At 38.2% G+C, this 19,343-nt stretch overlaps 2 protein-coding genes across 2 annotated transcripts in view; both read right to left on the bottom strand.

The window, feature by feature from the left end:
- The window catches only part of htatip2 (HIV-1 Tat interactive protein 2), a 279,723-nt gene that overhangs the window by 16,831 nt on the left and 243,549 nt on the right, over nucleotides 1–19,343 (bottom strand). The window lies entirely within an intron of this gene.
- Nucleotides 1–19,343, bottom strand: part of LOC140301508 (protein kinase C-binding protein NELL1-like) — a 250,729-nt gene that overhangs the window by 183,110 nt on the left and 48,276 nt on the right. The gene's annotated exons all lie outside the window — the stretch shown is intronic.

Raw genomic sequence — 19,343 nt, 5'->3', positions numbered from 1 at the left:
ACTTATTAATCAATGAGCATGTTTATAAACCCACATGACACATTCACACGTTTTCACCACAGACTGTAGGTGAGCTCTGTAGTGCTTAAGGGATATCGAACCATTTAGTTTTATGTTTTCAAAGTCTGTTTCTCACTCGTATAGTAAAACGACCACTCAACACACAAACTCACAGAAGTTGTGCGAGTCTGTACGAGTACAACTTCATGATGTAATAATTTCTTAAACAGGTGATCGACGCTCATCTGAGGAGGGAATTCAAGTACAAAAGAGTTAAGTCAAGTCACACTGTACCATGTTATAGTGAAATGCCAGAAAGACAGCTGGCACATACTTAGTAGTACATCACAATATCCATAGCATGCTTATGGTAACAATATAAATTAAGCTGAAAATAGTAACCTGAAAATTTTCCTTGAATTTAACTCTCCACCAGGTTTAATGACATTTGGTGAGTAGTTCTCACGCAATTATGCTAAACACACTACAGGCAATTATCCCATACCTCAAACCCTGCTCATTATTGTCATATTTCCAGCCCAAGTCTTTAGGGGTATTCAATTAAGAGAACGGCACAGTATAAATCAGAGTATAAATCATTTTCTCGCTGTGCCAGTTTAAGTGTATTTTTAATGTTCAGCACACATTCTTTTATACTAACAAAGGTTTTGATTAGCAGAGTGCAAATCAATATGACTGCTGGTGATTTAATTTAGCGAAACTGGAATCACTTGCTTGTATAGTTAATATTGCTTTTTTACTTTATCAAGAATTGTTAAGAATTAACAGTCATTCCTTGATTATTATAATCTCAGTTCAGCAGCTGCATCCGTTTCATTCTTTTTTCTAGTTTTATTTCCTACAGATAAGTGTAGAGACTCCAGAAAGATAGAATAATGTGGAAAAAGTGAGTTTTACTACCGTGATGATGTACACTTTTCTTTTGAAAACTGTTTCCAAACAACAGGGAAAGCTAGAATTTCTTTTTCCTCCACAAGATTAAAGTCTTCCTCAGACTACGCCAAGTTTAAGCATATGTGAGATTCTCATGTTATGCTTCACAGCTTCTATTCTATTGTCTATTTCTTACCAGAGAGAGGAATTATACTAGTATGGCATGCACAAAGTGGAGAGTGCAGGGCTCTTTGTGTCCTTTCAGTAATTCTTCCACAGAACAATCACTGTTCAGAGAAAGCGAACACTAAATGCATCTATAATCCACAGTAAAGTCGAGATGATTTATCTGATGGAACAACACTGTGCTGGTGTTCTGTTTTATCTCAGTCATTTCTCAACTTCAGAGGCAGCACTGCTGTATTCAAGCAGCTGTCAGTGCAGCTCTGCAGCATCCACCTCTAAAAAGGACATCTGTCAGTCTCTCACATGCTACTTGAGTGTTGCAGAGAAGCTGAACTGAACCAGCTCAGCTCAGAGTGGAGCTTTACCACCAACAGCAGCTGAGAGATTCTAGCTTTATGCTCCAAGATGGCAGGCAGTGATTTTAGTCAATACTTCCATTCACAGTTCAGTCAAAATCCAGTAAACTAAGAAATATGGGCACAATTTACCCATACATACAATTTCAAATAAATATGGTCAAGACAAGATACTTTCAACAAGGTATTAATTTCATAAAGTATGCTGTCAATATGCCATGCTGCAAAAAAACAGAAAGAATGGAAAGCTAGCCAACCAGAACTAGAGCGGCAAAGAAACTGCCGCCATGAAACTAGAACATATCCTAATAAGATGGCAGATGTATCATGTTTAATGGATAAACCGACCCAAATTCCTTTACCCCAAGGTTGCTGCCAGGGATAGGACTGGTTTTACCTGCAGTATGTAGATGAAAATAGTGTCTAGTCTGGTTTTGTCACCCAATTCCCAACAGAACAGTACGCCTGCTTCCACACTATGTCAGATATCTGTAATTACTTCACCTTAACAATGACCTTATCTGTTGATAGAAGCTCCTGTCCTTTTCTGATAAGGCACGACTACTGTAAGTGCTGATATACTACAAAAAAAAAAAAGGAAGATGGAGCATACTGTAAGATCACAATGTGCATGTGTGTCCCATGGGTCTCCTTGGTGCATGGAGCTCCTCCTGCCTGCCACATGGGGTCCGAGCTAGACTGCAGGAGGTGGGTTGGACCCCGCTGAGCTCAACAGAGAAAGGCAACAGTAATGACACACTTCATCACACCTGAAACAAGGAAACCACTGGGTGGCCTAACTATTTGTTCCTGAAAAAGTCCAACACTTGGGCAATGAGGTCATGGAAACTCAGACAAGCTAATGACAGCCGTCTCTGTGTCAGTGGATATATTCATTACTTAACTAGACGATTAGCAAACTATTAACCAGGTATTAGAGTAATAGCGGCTAATGCTAAGCCCATTTAAAACTATTGGTGTTGGTTGTCAGAGTGGTCTACTTGGCCACACAGATGAAAAAAGATTTCAATAATCTATTAGAGGTTAGGGATCAAAGAGATACAATAAGGTTCAAATAACACTAGCAAAAAAGAAAATCACTTTCAAGCCTTACCTCATTTAAATATGGTAATCTCCGGTGATGACCAAAAGTTTAACTCATAATTAAAAAAATTAATGGGTGACAACACGAGTGCACATCTTTTATAATTCTTTGGGTCAAGCAGATAAAAAAAAAACAATTAATGATCATAGACTGTAAAACACATTTTGAAGTTTAGGTTCAGCAATTTGGCCCTCAACATCTCAAGCTATCTAAACTATTGAAATGGTTTGTCAATGATTTAGTTATTCCTTGAAATGCGTCCTTAATTCACAAAATAGACATCACACTCATAAAAAAATGAAAACATCAACTAAAATGCTTACTGAGTCATAAATCAAATGAGAAATTGTATTTTTCTCCTACAAACCTGCATCTGTTTTGCAACCATGTCTTTGGATACTCAGCACCTCCACACTAACCGTCACAGGTTCAGAAATGGAAGGCTGAGACAGGAAAATAATGGTTGCTGGCTGCTGCATTAAGGTAGGATTTCAATTTTCATTGTAAAGTCCAGTCAGAAGCCAGAAGTGCGTCTGTGCAGCCATACTCATATGAGGAGCACACACAGAAAATCAAATGAAAAAAAGCTTTTACATCCCCACCACTTCATTGACATTTAAAATTGTCCTTCATTAGGCTGCCTGGTGCAGCAGGAGTAATTACTCAGAGGCCTGTGTGAGCTGCTGCACTGAAAGAAAACCCACCCATTGATCTAAATGTGGGTTATTTTGCTGGAGTCACCCCATTGATTTGAGTCCCAAAGGCCACATATTTCCTCTGTGGTTTCATTGTTTATCCTGTGAGGCTGTTACATTACAACCATCCAGCACTTTCCCATTAAAAATACCAACTTTATCTCAAGCCCAGACCTTGGCGAGGCCAACAGACAGCATCGTGCAGCATTATCAACTTGATTTAAACTCATTATCATTCTTTGTGCCAACCCTTTTTCTTGGCACGGGCGTCAATGATCAACTAATGAAGTAATGAATTGCTGCTGCTCTACTGAGCAGCGCTGGCACTGCCCTTCACAGGATATTAAGATGTTACACAGGAATTCCTTATTTTGAGTAAGATTTCTATTTTTTTATGCATGATTTATCTACAACCTATGTCACCAAGTTTTAAAACCATTAAATTAAAACAGATAATGGGATTGCAAAAAACCCCATGGAAACCTATCAATAAAAAAAGGAATCAGAACAATGGACAGAGAGCAACCACATTATCAGATGAAGTTCATCCTCTTTGCAGCTCTGTCATTAATCTAATGTACCATTCCATTACAACAGCCTTTCTCTCATTGTAATGATAGTTTTCGCCAGGCTGGTGAGCTGCTTGGCAGGTAGGAAAAAATATCATACCTTCCAGTTCACTAGGTACTTTAATGAGCAAAGTAAGAATGTCATTTTCTGGCTGCTGGACACAAAAGCAGTCGTATCATTATGAGATCTTTAAGGTGGAGAGCTCCCAATATCTCCATTCCTTCATTAGCTGAGTGTGTAATGAAACAGACAACATTTCATAGCGCGCATCCAACTACACACTTTATCATGGAACCGCAAGGATTTTAAATGGGTCTGTTATCAGCAACCATACGCAATGTTGATTTTCATAATAGAGAAGCTTCAGAGGAGCCCCATAAGATCAAATGAATTGCAGATGATTGTAAGGCTCACTGAGCCATCAGCTAACCTCTCAACCTCTGTGTGCATATATTAGCAGCATTGTGGAAATGTGAACTGGTAACATGGGAAAGAAGAATAAATAAACAATGAAAAAAGAAAGAATCTTGAACAAATAATTGAACCAAAAAGAGAACAACGTTCCACAGATTATATGAAATGGAGCAGGCAGAATTGGTCAGTGACCTTTAGATATTGTGAACAGAACAGTATTTAATATAAAAGTTTAATATGAAAATTGGATGCAGCTGCAATCATAATTTTCATTCATCAAACTGAAAAACCAAATGTAAAGTGAAGGTAACAAGCGTCCATATCAAGTTCCAAAACCTTAACCTGAAACCTCAGATTTCATGCAAGCAACTTCTCAAAATCCAAGATACTCAGTCTTCAGCAGGGATGTCAAACCGGTCCTCGAGGGCCGCTGTCCTGCAGGTTTTAGACGTTTCCCTGCTTCAACGCACCTGATTCAAAGTAAATGGATCTCTTCAATAGATTGTTACATTCAGCTAATGAGGCATTGATCTGAATCAGGTTTGTTGGAGCAGGGAAATATTTAAAACCTGCACGACAACTGCCCTCGAGGACCTGAGTTTGACAACCCTGGTCTACTGTAATGCAAAACAGGGGAAAAGCTGTAACAATAAGAGAAATTTCAACAAATGGATAACAAAACAAGGTGTTTTGCTTTATAAACGACTCGCAAAGGTTTATTAAAACTGGCCGCAGTGGGTCTTGTTGTTGTTGGCTGTGATAAGAATCTGTTGGCTCATCTTAATTGTCTAAATGAATCCTTTTTGTCTCCCTGCATCTCCATCCTCCTGCTCATGACCCGGAAATCTTTTACAGCCAGATACTATGAAGGATGACACAACTCCAGGTATAAAACATGTGAATTTAATTGACTTCTGTTAAAAATTACACCGTGAAGCAAGAACGTCTCATCTTTGTCAAATTCCTGTCAGCATGTCTCCTCTCTCTTTGTCTATGTCCTCACCTCCTCCACTCTCATCTCTGGTGGGATGGGACAGACAAAGATACAAATAAAGAAGCTCAGTGGAGAAAATGAGAGGTTGTGAAATTGGATAAGAGGGGTGTCTGGTTGATCCACTTTGCTTAGGAACCCTCCAAACCAAGTGAAATGATCTGGAAGTATGTGGGCTGCATTAATGATGAGAGCTGCTCAAATTCTCCAACTGCTCAGGAAAGGAGCTCCTATGCTTCCTTTAAGATCTCCTTTAGCCTAGGATACACCTCTCTATTTTTCATGAAAGAAAGATGATGATTCCATCCTAAAATTCCTTGCGGCTGAAACTCTTATAGCGACGCTCCATTATTGACAGCCACTTGTAATAACAATGATCTGTGTGGATGAATATGATGGCAGGAAAATGAGCCGCCTGTGACAATACAATCTTTCACTTTTATGATAGTATTAATGTGATAATTGTAATAATAAAGTAATACTCTGTATTATCTCTAATATATGAGATAACCTTTGTGTAACAATGTGACTAGATCACAGAAGACTATTGAAGAATATTAACTGAACATTTGTAGTTTCAGTGCTTCTCCTCCACAGGTACGTTACAGCCTTCATTTGTTCCATTTTCTCAGTTTAACCTCGTGTTTTAATTGCAACTGCAACACCTACAGTAATTACACATCATTCATACATGCATATATCACTGATATGACTGATTTTCACATCTAATTATTCAAAGCTTTCATTTTGAATCCTGCTTTGATTTGATTAATTAAATATCCTATGTTAGGTCTTCTTTTTGCTGTAGCCACTTAAGCCAGGTCATAACTCCTGTCCAAAAAAAAAAAAAGATCAATAACTAATCCAAATATTTCAATTACGTTCAAATGTCGCCTTTATCTGATCAGACAGTGAAGATGTTAAACAGTGAATGTAGCTTGCTATCAGAGTTTGCTGTCTCTGAGGGGTTAAATGGACCATTCTTTATCACAACTTAAGTACTGTAAAGCAGGAAGAAAAACAGAGTTAAAAATAATTCACAAGACTTTTAGAACACGTGTTCGCACTATAACTGAGACTAAACAGCAGCATGGTGATATGGGAAAATGTGTTAAGAGTAGTAGTGAGTTTGATGGGGAAAATATGTGTAAAGCAGAAAAAACTGGCAGCTGGGGGTTTATACTGATAAAAAAAACATGGGACTTTTGGGTTTTAACTGCGTCGTAAACACTATTGTCCTTGAATGATTTAAAGGATTAAATATTCCCGGTTAATTTAGTGCTAGTAAAGGCTTCCAGATTTGCAGGGTCTCATGCTGAACCTGATCCTGCTCCTCAGACCATGCCTGAACCCTTCTAGCCACTGCTTTGTATCAGTAATTACAAAACAAGTAGTTTCAGAATTGAAATATAATCCGAGTGGAGACACAGTCACCAATGCGCAAATAATTCTATACAAAATACACAAATGGGTGGATGATGCCGGTGGTGTGTTGGTTAGCACAGTCTCTCCAGGTACTCCGGCTTCCTCCCACTGTCCAAAAACATGCATGTTAGGTTAATTGGTGACTTTAAATTGTCCCCAGGAGTGAGCGTGAGCGTGTGTGTGGTCATTTGTCTCTGTGTGGCCCTGTGATGGACTGGCGACCTGTCCAGGGTTTACCCCGCCTCCCGTCTGATGACCGCTGGGACAGGCTCCAGCCCCCCCATGACCCGACCGACGGATTAATCGGGTATAGAAAATGGATGGATGGATGATGCAGCCAGGGCATAATTTTCTGGTGCCAACTGTTCGTATTGTTCATATTACATTGTACATTATATATATTATACATTTGTGGAGCAGCCTTCCTGAAAACCTGAGGGCAGAAGGAAATATTAATTCTTATAAAGCCAGACTGATTTTTTCACACATTTGATCTCGTTTTAACTGTTGTACTTTTTCCCCCATTTAAAGTATTTTAGTTTAACCGTTTTAGTTCTATTTTATGCTTAGTTATCTTTTTAATTTTATTCCTATTTTAGTTTAGTTTAATGTATTTATTCAAGTTTTTTTTACCTCATCTCTAGTATTTTTCTTCACTAAGTGCTTCCTCAGTTCACTTTTATATTGTGGCCTTGATATGATGATCTGTGTGTGTTTGAGAGAGAGAGTGACACAGAGGGACTTTTATCAGCTTGGCTGTGTTGTTGTTTTGGTTTCTGAGTCTTGGGCGAGCTGGGCAGGCTTCCCTGGGGTCCTGGGCAGAGTCTGGATTGCTCCTGCTATCACACCTGCTTCCCATTTGCCCTCATCAGGATGTCCTTATAGAAGCTGCAGGAGTAGCCACAGTCTTTGCCAGATTGTCTCACAACCCTTGTGGTAATTAGGCCGACTCCAGTGCGTTATCTCATTGCGAGTTTTTCGTATTCTTACCTTGCCTTTGCTTCCCAGCGTTCTCTGGCTTCCTCGTACCTGTACCATCATCCCTAGTTGGATTCCGTTTGTCTGCCTTCACCACCTACCTGCCTGCTCGCCCCGCCAGCTCATCAAAAATCTCTCACTTTAAATTATTACTCATTATGATTTATTAGCATGTATGACAGCATACATAATACTGTCCAGCCTCCGTTTGTGATAACATCACAAATGGCTTGATTCTCACAGTGTTGAGAGGTATAGTAGGGCAGGGTATGCAGCCCAGTGGCCACTAGTGTGGCAGATCATAACAGCTAAGGTTGCTTTAACACATGTAGTCCACCACTGGCAAGCTCTGGCTTTTACGTGGTTATTTCAATCCAGGCGCTAGGCTAAATTAGGACATTCTGTATATGTCACTGCATTCATTCAGACACCTCATCACAGGTAATGCAGCTAATGCATCAATAAATCTGTCTTCAAATCCGTGAACTTGAATAAGAACCTGTAAATGGTCAAAACACCTGTTGAGCATGACTACCACTAAGCCTCAGTCAGACTAAGACTTGACTTCTAAGTGAAAATGTAATTCAATTGGACTACTTCAAGCCAGGAGGGCTAGCCCACTTTGTTGGGAAAGTATGACTACTTCAAAAGGAATGTGGATAAAGGAACTTTTAAGTGTTTTTTAATTGGAAAGATTAACATACACTGCTAAAGGGCAGGCAAAAGGACTTTGACAAGCTCCGGGAACTGCTGCTAAGTAATTTGTTCAAGCAATTTATGAATTTGTTTATGATGGTGAAAATGTGTGTCTGAGAGTGTGGAGCGCACGTTAGTGTTGTAAAAAAATGAATGAAAATTACATTAAACACTAAGAAAAAAAAAGAAAATTGAAAGCATAAATCATGATGTAGTTGTTGTTCAGCTTTTTCATCAGAGAAGCTTGTCACTGATGGATGGATGTTTGAGAAAAGTGAATTCACAAACTACTGTACCCTTAACATACTGATGAACATAAGTTTAAATGAGGCCTCAGTCAGGCAGATGTGAGCTAAAATCAAAGGATTCATGTGCATATCTTTGTATAAATCAACTAACTGTTGTTTAGGGTTGTCTAAAAATAAATGAACAAACTGATAGATACTAATTTACATTATTCCTTAATTTACTTACATATTCATTTATAGCACATGTGACATTGTTTTTATTTTATCTGAGGGCCTTAAAATGTCACATTTATTAAGTATTTCACTGCACATTGTACCAGGGCAACTTCAAATATGTCCTCTAAGTCTTTGTTTTTTCTAAGTGGTCATAAGAATTCTTATGAAACACCAAGAGGAAGGGAGAATATGTGTGTGTGTGTGTGTGTGTGTGAGAGAGAGAGAGAGAGAGAGAGAGAGAGAGAGAGAGAGAGAGAGAGAGAGCCCAGAGAGTTAACACCAGCCTGTCACACAAAAACATGGGTGGGAACAATTAAATCTGTGCAGCTCGTCATCTACTCATGTCCAGTCAGTTAGAGGCTCATTGTCCTCTCACTTCTCCAAACACTTTGAACTATGCCTGGGAAACGAGCATCCTGTGATAAGACAGTCTTCATTTAATAATGAAATAAGATGAGGTAACAGTAGGCGGAAAGCTCCTGAAAGAAATTAAACGGTTGCACAGTTAATAAAGATGTGAAAGATGGAAACAGTGCGTAGTTCATGTACCGCTGTGGCCCAACAACTGTGAGATAACTAGTTTGCTGACTAATACAAACTTTCAACACGAGATGCTCGTGAGACAACAACAACGTGATGTATAAACTACACTGGTGACCTACAGCAAAGAGCATTTTAAAAGCCAGGAAAGTACCATTCAATCTGCAGGAGAACCTGAAATGATGATAAATGACATCCAAACAGAGTTCAACTGAATCTGAATCTGGAGTCAAAATAAGTGGAAATGCATGTCTCAAAATTAAGAGACATGTAGCCTTTTGTAGCGATAGTCTTAAATGTAGGCAGTTTAAGCCCAACAAATTCTGTGATCACAAAAACTAAATTATGCAGAAGAGTTTCCTACAAAGCAAATTAAAGGAAACAAAACAAAGGAAAATGTATCTTTCTCTCACTAAGACACGCGTGAATAAAATCTCTGAAAATTGAAATGGGCTCCCTCTTATTCCACCATTACAGTTTTCTCAGATCGTTGTTCTTATACACCTCTTTGTCCAGGGCTCTCTACCCACAAGTACAACATTTTGCTTTTGTCTGTATATCCTTGTGGGCTGGACACCAACAACCAACCAAGTGACTGTAAAAAAACAGATAATGTAGAAGAATAAAATCTGTCTGTTTTTAAAATACCTCCTAAGTCCTTTTTTGTTTCAGCAATCATGTTGAAAACACATACGTTATGATGTCTGTGTATGAATGCAGCATCTCCTCTGGATGTTTTTCTCATCATGTGCTGCACTAATCAGGACAAAGGCGTGTTTTGTAAATGAGCTGGGTAATTCAGTTCTGTTCAGGCCCATTTCCATGACCAATGAAGAACTAAACCTGCTAATAAGGAATAAAAGCTGCTGGTCTTGAGACCCGAGCTCTTGTTTGAGTTAAATTTTTTATTTATCTTTGCTTTTTGGGCTTATTGGAACCTCATCAGTATAAAAACGAAGCATTATCTTTTGACATGATGTAGTTTTAGAGAAAAATTATGAAAAAATAATTAACTAGTGTGGTAATTTAACCCAAAATGTGATGTCCACCCATCTGGACATGAGGTCCTAAGAGGTTAAGAATTTTTTTCCTTCTTTTTATTTATTTGGTTTGGTTTGCAACAGGTATGATCCAATCTTTTTTTCAGTCCAATACTCCCTCTGGAGTCAAAATGCTCAGCATCTGTCAGGTGTTTTCATACTTTGAATGCAAGCAGGGTATGTCATTTAGTGTCCAATGAAGCCCGCTCAGGAAGAGAGGAAAGGAACTGTGAAAGGGGCAAGCACACATTTCGCTGCAGAAGCTTAAAAGAAGTCGTCAGTGAGGAGAAACAAGTTACTTTCAACTCAACCCTGCTTGAAGGTTGACTTTCATATCACATCTGAAGATCACACATGCACAGGCCTGGCTATACTGGCTACCAAATATGAAGAGACAGCAGAGTGAAGCAATGGAGCCAGCAGCAGGAAGTGAGCATTACAGAGTGGAGCAAAGACTCCTGGGAAACAGCAGCCGGTCTGCAAATGAGATGACCTTCGGCAAGTAAGGGACAACCATGTGGTGACAGAAAGAGGAGCTGTCATCACTGCGATAAGTTATTCATATTCAAAACCAAGCGTGTGAAAAGGCGGCGAGTGTCTGCCTTCAATTCAGATGCAGAAATGTAGAGATTACAGTTACATACTACAGGTATGTTAGCATCCAGGGTTGTCTGAGCTCTGCAGTGGCGGTATGACAGGTAATATAAGACACGGTGTGAGTATGAGAGAGAAACGACCTCCAATAACACAGCACGGTCCAATGAAATTCATTTGAAAATGACAGGTGGAAGTAGAGGACTGAAAAGTCGTCGACTCTGTTTGAGAGAGCACACTGCTGCCGCCTTCTCGCTCCGCACATCTGGGCACAGAAATCTATTTCTTATTTTAATACATATCATTATTTTTAAATGTCTGAGCTGTTCATTGAAACACTCCTAAAATGCTGCTGAAGCAAAAAAAAGACAGAAAGGGAATTCATTTTTCATTTGGACAGGTGAACATTTTTTTCCCACCGAGCAGCAGGCAGCCAGAACAGCAGTTCTTCGTCAGTATGTCACTGACTTTTATTGAGAATGTATTTGTACAAATGCGGGAAAAACCAAATTCTTATATTTTGTCAAATGATGACAATAGATCCAGTGATTTATTGATTTACTGATGCACAAACAGTATGCACAATTTTAACTGGCCTGAAAGTCAATATTTGGTATCACCACCTTTGTCTATATGAACCATTTTTTTCTTTTTCTGAGCATCAGCACCTTTTTTCTAAATGCTCCCATCATTTTTCTCCACCATTTCTGTGCAGCCAATCTGAGTGCATAGAGTTGAAAATCCCCGCCATCATGGTCGCAGAAATTGTTAAGCTGGTGACCGAGAAAGAGGAAGATAAACTTCCGAGCGCAAGTGAAATGAGCCAAGTCGTCGCAGGTGACTGTGCAGGGTTTTCTCTGAATGTTGTGCTCAAACTCTGTGAACCATCTGAAAGGAGTCCTTATCAAAACTGGCCTTTAATAAACTTAAACTATCCCTAGAATTGGGCATCTTCTATTAGTAGCTTTTATACAAAACTGATTTTCATTGCACCGATGTCTGTGACAGATTGTGTCACACACCAACCTCATTATGCACCACAGATGTCAGACTGAGTTGAGACGAGCTCATTCAGTTGTCAATATGAAGACAAGTGTCCTTCGTTTGCCACTCGTGATGAAATAGACAATGACTGACAAAACGTATTTGAGCAAATAGGCTTTTAAAAAAAATACAGGGCACAGGGGTGAGCTCATGCTGTCGTGGTTAAAGTTTAAAAAATGAAACAAAGAAAACGCTGCTGTGTCAGAGCACTTTTTTGTCCTCTTTTTAGAACATGCTGCACATCATGCTGAGATATGTCAAACTTTTATTGGCTAATGGCTTTTTAGAAATTACATTTTTGGTGCAAATATACTAATTCAGGTCTACAAAAATCAAATAAATTTAAAAAAATGTAAAATATTTTTGTAGATATCAAATAAATGTGAACAAAGGTCATCAGGTACAAAGACTGGTCCTAAATTCAGTGAAGAAGCCGCCAATGTCCAAAGCCCGGGGAACTATTACTCAAAATTAAGAAAATTTGCCTGCTTGGAAGCAAAATCTAAAGAAATGAGGGTTGGATCAACACTGTTTGTACTTTAAGCATTTCTAAGGGTTTAGTTTAGCCAGAGAATGCAAAACTAGAGGCTAAATGTCTAAATATTAACGGTCTTGCACCTTACAATTTTACATCATCCTGCAGAGTTGGAGCATGAAGTGCCTTATCAGACGTATTGCTGTTTAATCACTTACCGTAAATTCCGGACTATATGGCGCTACTTTTTTCCCAGGCTTTGAGCACTGCAGCTTATAATACAATGCAGCTAATATGGGGTTTTTTTCGGTTTTTTTCATGCTGCCAAAAACATTTAGCATTTTCGTGACATTAGACCAATAAAAGTAGCGAATAGTTCACAGTAGTCCATTGAAATTGTACGATAAATCAAACACACTTACACAGTTAAATCATCAACCCTCAACATGGAAAACAAACGAAGAAAAGCATATGATCCAGCTTTTAAATTGAAGGCGATCAATCTGGCTGTTGAAGAAGGAAACAGAGCTGCTGCACGTAATCTTGGCATCGATGAATCGATGGTGGGAGGCTATTGTCTTTTTTTAACCAGCCGTGTCACAGGCACTGTTCCAAAAAAAAGCATTTGCGCCACATATTTGTGCGTTACCGATTGGTATTTAAGTTGTACTATAGTCCAGAATTTACAGTACTTAAAAAAATGCAATGAGTTATAAAAATACAAGCTGTTGAACAAAAGAGAAAACTCATAACCTCTCTGTGAAAGAGAGCTACCAAACTTCAAGGTGTCTTTTGTTGCAAGAATATAAGAGTATGCGTATAGTCACTCTAAACCTGGATGAATTATACCTTCCATTCATTTTCCAAAGCTCAAATCTAAGGTGAGTTTTATTAATTCTCTGTAAAGAGATTTCTGAGTTTGCCTCAAAAGCAGTAAATATTCATTTAGATAATTGAATCTGCTCATTTCGAGCTTTAGACTCAGGATGTTCGTCCTGAACTAAGTTGTCAATTAATTCAAGTGCAATTTATATTCTTTTCAAGCCGTTTCTCTGTCTTCCACCGTGTGCTTACAGATAATCAAACAGGGCAGGATTATCTTTACATCACGTTTAAAAGGCTAGATAAAATTAGGTATAATTATAATATATAATTTACTAAAACATGTTAATGATTGGGATTGTTTGTTTAGGAAAAGAGGAGCAATTCACATGAATCAGTTAGAGTTTTTTGACGACCGGAAAGATAATTACTGATGCTGTCGGATAAGATGAGAATGAGTCCACAGCAGAACAGAGGACCAGACAAGTCACAGGTGCATAATCAGTGATGTCAGGACGGAAACACTGAGGTCAAGGAGCTCCAACACCAACTCCTCCCATGAACAGTCTGGATCCATTAGTGAAATATTCCCTTTAAGGTCACAACCAAACAACTGAAAGGTGGAGCTCAGAGTGGAAAATAGAAAGTGATATGTAACATTAAAACTCTATGAAAGTAAACTCTGTTAAAGATACTGTGATAGGAGTTTTACTCAGAGTATGCAACAGATTTCCCACAGCTCCACAGTAAGGCAGAGCACACTAAGTGGAAAATCATGTACAGGGAGGAGGGAAGGCACCAGTGATTTTATTTTGTTAGAAGGACTGGGTGGAGCTAGTACAGTCTGTGTATAAAACGAGCACTTGAGATCTAATTTCTAAACATGTTCCAAACATGGCAGTGCTACATGGAAGAAACTGCATCGTCTGTGGATATTTAATGACTTGTTCTATAGTAGCAAGAACTTACACTTTCCCTAACTTTCCCTAACATCTTTCTCTAACAAAACATTGTTATTGATTTTTTTTCCATTTCCCCCAAATACTCGCTTTAACTTCAGCTGCAGTGGCACATCTAACTTCATAAAAGCAACAGAACAGCACAACCCAAATTGTTAAGACTTTAGCATTTCCGGTTCCATTATCGATGTCGCTTATCGATTCCTTATCGGTTCTCTTATCGATTCTCATCCAGATATATATAATACAAATGGCTTTGGTTGCAGTAACACTTTAATTTTAAGTATGCACCAACAAATGCACCAAGTCTTGCAGTCCTCATCAACTAAATGTTAATAATGTGTTGCTTCTCATTGTAAATTTGTACTTGTAAATAATGAGGTATACACTGAAGTCTGTGACCTCAGAACTGAACTTTTACTGAGCTAAAAAGTTCACTGATGCATCAAGCTAAGAAGTAAACATTGAAACAAATATAGTACTAAAAGTTTTTTAAGTGCTCTGGGAAAAGAAAGAAGCAGTAAATTTCATGTGCTTATGTAGTATACTTCAAAAAGTGCACGCAAATCATTCAGCTATCACATGCCCCATTACCATTATAAAAAAAACTTTTCTATCTTTATCAGTTTCCTTAAATGTGTTTTAAACTGAGATTTAGTGCTTTGACCTTTTGTATGTTAAGATTTTACGATGGAATAAGACTTATAAATGGTCCCATCATTACAAAATTATTTTCATTTGGTGATGAATTTAACCTTAGAAATGCACTCATATAGAGTGACAGATTATATTTGATCACTTTATTTTGGAGCACTTGCTTTTTTCTGTTGTCCTGATGTTCACTGACAAGCTTCAGCCGAGCCAGTCAGCCTGAGCAGACACACCATGTTGTACACTCTTACCTCTGGCATGTTCTCTTCAGATTGATTTCAAACAGGAGCAGCTGAGGAAGAACAACATTTCTAAGAACTCTCCAGGTTGCAATCTACCCACAGATTAAGTCTAAATTGTAACTCAGGGGCACGTCTTCTTCACTGGGACACAAAGACTTGCAGACAGACAAAATGACAGGTACGTATTGAAGACGTTGCCCTTCAGAAACCTGGAAGATTTGTTGAATGTAACAAATGGTGTCAAAGGCACTGAAGCCTATGGCAGGGATGTCAAAACAGCTCAAGCTAGTCAGATGGAAAGTTACTGCTTCCTTTGTTTCAGCTACACAACAAATCCCAACAATTTATATCATCAAAAAGTATTAACTAAAAACTAACCTTTTGATAACTTTTCTTTCTTCATGTGTACATAAAGTAAATTGAAAATGTACAATAGGAGTCAGGTATGTCCAAACCTCCTGTAACACTGTGTGGAAATTGTTTTTTAACATGAAAAGAAAACCAATAACGAAAAAAATGAAAATAAAAAATCTTTACAATGGTCTGCAATACTTTAGAAATAGATATCACCATGTGAAGAAGCAGAAGACCAAAAGAAGAAGAATGAAATGCAAAACCGGAAAGTAATTTCCCCAAATGCCCTTTGGGAACTTTCAAGAACAGGAGATACATGAGGGCAGGGAACAGGAGCTTGGTTTTCTCACTCAAGGAAACAAGTGACTCATTTGTATGTGAAACAAATCTGTGTGTAGTCGTTTTCTATTCCGTTTCTTCTTTTTTTTCCTTGTATGTTTGGACACCCACGCTGAGACCCAAAACGTGATTTTAAGATGAATTTTCTTTTATAAGACTAAAAGTGTAGCAGCTGCAGAGGAAACAAACAAAATATGTCTGAATTAGCTTACATTTTAAGACATAATCAGCCATCTTTAAATCATTTCATCCTATTTTACAAACATGATGAACTGAGGTTCCTTCATCTCTTTCTTGACAGAGAAACGCTTTTTGAAATCTGTAAATCTTACGTGTCACAACAGTCTATTTGCTGAACTATGCTTTACATTTTCCCTTTTTTCTTGTCTGTATGCTAAGCTAACAGTCCAGCTATATACTGAACAAGCAACAAGTGCTATAGACATAGCTCAAAATAGCTTTATGCTATTCGTACAATAAACTTTTACTAGTGGGATTTAACCCTCGTCAGCATGTGAATTTTAATAATGAGCCTCATTTTATTTTATGATTACATGAGTCCAACAAAGCTGTAAATATCACAGCCTGGATGTGAAACAGGCAACAACAAAGCAAGAGCTGATGAAACTCTACAAGCTGAAAGTCTGCCTGAATATGTGAGGATAAACTGTAAACTCTAACGTTTATAGAGGCTTAAAACCATTTAACGATTGTGGAAATCAATATTGTGGTTTAGTGCAAGAGTTAAATCACTTAAATTTTCAAGGTTAATGCGTCTGACAAGTTGTTTTAAAGACAGATGCATTCTTAACACTCAGAGGAAGCAAGTGCAGCAAGTTAGCTGAGGTACAAATTCCTTTCTTTACTCGTTGAGACAGAGCCACGTTTACATGGTTGCTATGGCTTCAAAGAACATCTGAGGACGACTATGAATGAACATTCCGCATTTCTGTGGGATAATTCTTCAACCTTACCTACTACAAAAACCTTGAAATCTAAGAATCTGACAATTGTCTTTCTTTGTCACAAGTCAACATGCAGTCCTTATAGAAATGATCAGCATAGTTTATGGTTACAAAGTGACTGTGGAAGCCTGACAGGCAGTTCTGGACAGTCAGTTTTTCCGCAGTCAGTTTTCAGATAAGGGCAGACATGAAGTGGTTTAGATGAGCAGGTTTTCATTCTATGCTTTAGGGCATCCATACTAACAACTACACGTTTCCTTGTTTCTCGTAAAAGAGAGGCGATTTTAAAGGATTTGAACAACAGATCCAAAGGCTGTTGGCTTTGTATTCAAAAACCAAATTCTACGTTAGCAGGGCTGAACCAACAGCTAAAGAGCCAACTGACAAAGTTTGAACAAAGACTTATAGATGATGTGACATCTGCTGATGCTGACTGACAGAGTGACTGGGAACAAAACCTATCCTCGTTACAGTGCAACACAAAGGTTAAAGTGCTGTCTTTTTGCTCAGATGAAAGGCATCATGAGCTGTGATTGTTATTCTGAGGACAATATGAATACAAACTTATTCATTGAGTATGTGTGTGGGCTAGCATGTAATCAGGGCTGAGAATGGCTGTCAATGAGGTGGCTTTCACTGTCTGATCTGGTATATACTGAGAGGAGCTTGGTTAGCATGCTTATATTCACAATGTCATCAGCCTCACTTCCAAGAAAACTTTATCCATCAGCTCTGCATAAACACCTGAATTTCCCATTCATATTTTGGCAAATGAGAATAGGAATATATAAAAATGACAATATGCATTGCTGAAATAACTTGTAGAGGGGGCATTCAAAGAGGCATTCAAAGGGCAGGCATGTTTTTCCTAATACATTCCAACCTAACCCTGCATCATTTTTCCAGACTTCTTTGTGTGTCCTCTCTGCGAGCTTTAGAGAGGGCACGTTCTTCTATCCTGCACTGCTCTGGTATAATATCACAGAACAGAAATAAATATCTAAAAAAAACACAGACAAAAAAACAGAAATCCTCTGAATAATGACTGCAGCTGGTGAGTGTTCTACTTTTATCAACGTATGAGCTGTTGACTTGTTGTGAACTATAGTCTACACTAACATTTGTGTGGGCCGCACCGCTCTGCAAGTGTTCAATACACTAAACTCACACTCATTAAAGATGCTATTGTTGGTTAAAAAACGTCTGTGGGTGTTCTACAGCTGGACACACCTGTACTATATAGAAAAATGTATATCTAAATCTATCAGACATTATTAGACTCAAAAAAATTGCAGGACTAAACTAAAGGCAGAACAGAGATGGTGATCACAGGGTAAAGATTTCCCTATTGGAATAGACAATACATTTCACTTACATAGCACTTTTGTGTTCAGGAGCACAAAGTCAAAGTAAAATAAGGTGTAATAACAAGATACCACCTCCCCTGGGAACAAAAGCCTGAGCCTTAAATTACATCCCTGCAGGTGATATCTTTTTATGGTAAAACACTTTTGAAGAAAGTTTCATATTCACAGATTTTTATGAAGCTATTCATAAAAGGCTTTAGGATCTTTGTCTTTGTGGAGTTTGGAGAATTTCCTACTTAGTGATTCCTATAGTGAAATATTTAAGGGAGAAGCTTCTATGCAGCTGCTGGTATTTTAGTTGTGTTTTATCAGAGGGCAGAATTTTGTGGATTCAGTCAGTTACCGTGTGCACTTGATGAACTTCTTGGTGCAAGCAATATTTCAGACTCATAACTCAGTCACATTAGTACGACTAATGATGTTAGTAGCACGCAATAATAACTAATAGTTTAGACAAACTAAGAATAAATCAAAGATAAAGTCGATAAAATGACAAATGATCTACTTTGCAAACAAAAAGTCAGACAGGGAGCAAACATGATAAAAAAAATGTTTAAATGTAAGCTTTATAAACCAACTCACTCACACAAGCTGTGTTTCATATCTCAAACACAACCACATGAACAATGGCACTGAAGCAACAACTCTCCTCCAAAGAACTGCATAAGCAAAAACTTTTCATCTCAATTTTATTCAATTATGTTTTGATTTTTTCCCTCTCCAATAAGATTCCAATGGCCTCTTTTTTCTTCATTATCACATCAGACAGACAGCCACCGCCATGATAATTAATCGACAAACCCCCAGCCTGATAGGTGTAATAGTCATCTGGGAGAAACGAATATTCTAGTGAATCCTCGAGTGCATCACACAGTGGATGTTTACAGATCAGTTCTGATAGTTTTCTTCTCTTTACTAACCAATCGTTGAGGTAATTATATCACTGTTATCTTCCACATAATTAAGGAACAGCATGAGCTGAACATGCTGTAGAGATTTTGTAAAGACACTGCCTTCCTCTCACACTCTGTGTGTGTTAATTTGTCCTTGGATGTTTCACTGTCAACACTGTTAACAACCTGTCATCCTCACTGACACAGTACCAAACAAATATTTGCCTTGATAAACACAAGCAGCTCATTAGATGTGTCACTTCAAAGGAGCACGCTTGAATTAA

The sequence above is a fragment of the Leuresthes tenuis genome, unplaced genomic scaffold (assembly GCF_036924035.1).
Source record: "Leuresthes tenuis unplaced genomic scaffold, fLeuTen1.0.hap1 SCAF_2, whole genome shotgun sequence".
NCBI lineage: Eukaryota > Metazoa > Chordata > Actinopteri > Atheriniformes > Atherinopsidae > Leuresthes > Leuresthes tenuis.
The sequence above is the reverse complement of the archived record's forward strand: the minus strand, read 5'-3'. Positions and strand labels throughout refer to the sequence as shown.